The sequence below is a fragment of the Lissotriton helveticus genome, chromosome 10, assembly GCF_964261635.1.
Source record: "Lissotriton helveticus chromosome 10, aLisHel1.1, whole genome shotgun sequence".
Lineage (NCBI taxonomy): Eukaryota > Metazoa > Chordata > Amphibia > Caudata > Salamandridae > Lissotriton > Lissotriton helveticus.
The window spans coordinates 1,203,559,221-1,203,562,512 of record NC_136071.1 but is presented as its reverse complement, the minus strand read 5'-3'; the positions used below and the strand labels follow the sequence as shown (position 1 = coordinate 1,203,562,512).

Genomic DNA, 3,292 nt, shown 5'->3' with positions numbered 1-3,292 from the left:
CTCCCCATCCACAACTATAAACTCACTATAAAGAAAAGGACAAAAAAACGAAGAAAAGAGTGGGGAGCTGTTGTACCCCAATCTAAACAAAGGTGAGGGGGAAGGGGCGTGGGAAAGAAATCTACTTTCTTAATACTGCCCCCACACATCTTACGGTGTCATGCTTCATCATTGGGCCGCATCTGACGCCCAGGTGCAGACCAACACAATGGGCGGAGCGCAATTATTTTGTATAGAAAGTGGTGAGGAAAGAAAATATAGAGACAGGTGCTGGAAAAGAGTAGTTCCTTCATGAAGGGATCAGAAAGTGCAAGACGAAAATAATAATAAAACTATCTGAGGGGAACCTAGGTTACCTTTATTTTTGGTCACCCTCGATAGGGTTAAAAATGCATAGGATACACCGGGGGAATCAGTACCCCTATATCCTCTTTACAGGAACTAACATGTTTCGGCCTTTAATGTATGCCCCAGGGGTCACTGCGGCCTTCGTCAGGGTATTGATCCCTTCAAAAAGTTCTTGGTCTAGACCCACATTCAGGTCTTAGTCACTGGATAAACTTCATATCTCACTCTTATGCAGTAGCGCAGAGGAACAGAATAATGCAAACTGGTCCCTGATTTATTCTTGAGAGTGTGTCTCATTTATTGCTTCTCTGAGTATAACAAATGCTTAGCACTAACCTCTAATGAGCATAACTGCTCGCCCACAATACCACAAATAGAGCATTAGAATTATCTGCTTTTACTGCTGCTTACCTACTGGGGATTCACTAGACTCTCTGCACAGGGGAAACAACCTTTACAACGCAACTTTTACAATGCACTACCATTACAACGAAACTTTTACAATGCAACATCCATTACAACGCATGCAATTACAACGCAACCATTACAACGCATGACACTACAAAGCACACCACTACAACGCATGTCATTACAACTCACTCATTACAACGCATACCATTACAACGCATAACATTACCACCCAACACTTACCCTTCTGTTGCACCCCCTGGAGTTAGAATAGTAATTTTTACCCCTACACTATCCAACACTTACCCTACTGTTGCACCCCCTGGAATTAGAATAGTAATTTTTACCCCTACACTATCCAACACTTACCCTACTGTTGCACCCCCTGGAGTTCGAATAGTAATTTTTACCCCTACACTATCCAACACTTACCCTACTGTTGCACCCCCTGGAGTTAGAATAGTAATTTTTACCCCTACACTATCCAACACTTACCCTACTGTTGCACCCCCTGGAGCTAGAATAGTAATTTTTACCCCTACACTATCCAACACTTACCCTACTGTTGCACCCCCTGGAGTTAGAATAGTAATTTTTACCCCTACACTATCCATTACTTACCAAACATGCAATGTAATGTTATGCGTTGTAATGGTATGCGTTGTAAAGGTATTATGCGTTGTAATGGAATGCGTTGTAAATGTAGTTTTTAAAATTTCGTTGTAATGTCATGCGTTGTGTGGAATGCGTTGTAATGGATGTTGCGTTCTAAAAAATGCGTTGTAAAGGTATGCGTTGTAAAAGTATGCGTTGTAACGTCATACATCTCTGCTCAGTGTACTACATTTTAGTACACTAAGGAGAGAGCCAGCTTCCCACAGTCGCTCCCTGAGTATCAAGATGAAGAAACCACCAGGAGCGGACAGGGCAGCAGTACCTAGGATGCTGACCCCACCAAGCACTCTAGATGGATAGTGTCCCCAGGCAAGGCAGGGGGAGAAAAGCTGAGGAAGCTGCCTGCTGCACCCGAGACGGATCTTTGCACCCAGGAACTGCTCTGATCTTGGTCCACAAAGACCAGAGCCTGTCCATCTGTAGGAGAGCTCACTGTGTGGCTGCCATCTCCAGGAAGGCTCTGGCTTCATGGAGGCCCTGAACAGCTGGACCTCGACCCGTGCATGGACAGAGGAGGAGGGCTGACTGCCTGATCTGGCCTGGCTTCCAGGGTCAGCTGGTCTAGTGACCTCATGGAATTATCCCAGATAAAGGACACACCAGATATTAAACTGATAAGAACAGATACTACACTTGACCTTAGCCAAAAGACCGAGAAGTGACTAGAATGGACCAGCTCACCCTGGCGTCCGCTGCCCTCACTACAGTATTCTGGAAGTGGGTCGCGGCTCATCCGTGTTGCTGACACTCCTGATGGCAAAGTCTGTACTTCCTTGGGACTGAGTGCCTGCTGACATTCACTCTAGGCGAGGAGATTAGCCCCCTCCTTACAAAGGACCTCTCCCCTCCTACCTGGAGTAAAGGCTTGGAGAAAGCTGCAGCACTGTGCCTTCAGGAGCTAGCCAGGTAGCCCTGCCCACCTGTAGGGCACCCCTAGGAAGACAACGCTCTCTAGGCTCTGCGCTGTGCCTTCAGGAGCTAGCCAGGCGGCCCTGCTCGCCTGAAGGGCATCCCTAGGAAGACAACACTCTCTAGGAGCTGCACTGTGCATGCAAGAGCTTGCTAGGCGGCCCTGCTCGCCTGTAGGGTGGCCCAGGGAAGCCGACTCTCTCTAGGAGCTGCCTGTGCATGCAAGAGCTTGCTAGGCGGCCCTGCGCACCTGTAGGGCGCCCCTGGGAAGATGACTCTCTCTAGGTGCTGCACATCTCCTGAGCTCCTCCCTGCTGGCAAACTGGATACCACCCCTCCCAACACGGTGCAGTCTAAATATCGAGTTTGAAATATCGACCTACAAAAATATCGTGTTGGAAATATCGAAGGTACATAATATCGAGGTCAAGAATATCGTTGAACAGAATATCGACCCTAAGGTAAGTAATATCGATTTTTTTATATCGATGTAAGTAATATCGAAGTTACTCCGACAGAACAAGATTTCGTACAAACAGCCCTTAACATAACATCGGGATCCCCATTGGACCCTCTACCTCATAAAATAGTAAAGGAGTTTGGGGACAAACTTTTTCCAGTACTTCGACAGCTGTGTAATCAATCTCTCAACACAGGTACTGTACCAAAAGATTGGAAATTGGCAGTTGTCACCCCCCTATTGAAGAAATCAAATTTGGACCCCAACTGCCATAAAAACTACCGACCTATATCGCTCCTGCCATACCCAATTAAGATCATGGAGCGGCTGGTCAGCAGATCATTGTCCCTCTTCCTGGAAACTAACAACATCCTTGAAGAGGAGCAATTTGGTTTCAGACCAGCTCATGGAACCGAGTCAGCTTTGCTGACGGTTCTGGACGACCTGCGAATGAGGGCAGACAGGGGAGAATCAGCAATCTTAATTTTGCTG

At 46.8% G+C, this 3,292-nt stretch overlaps 1 pseudogene; it reads right to left on the bottom strand.

The window, feature by feature from the left end:
* Positions 1-1,985: 1,985 nt before the first annotated feature.
* Positions 1,986-2,094, bottom strand: LOC144786295 (U2 spliceosomal RNA; annotated as a pseudogene).
* Between the last annotated feature and the right edge of the window lie 1,198 nt (positions 2,095-3,292).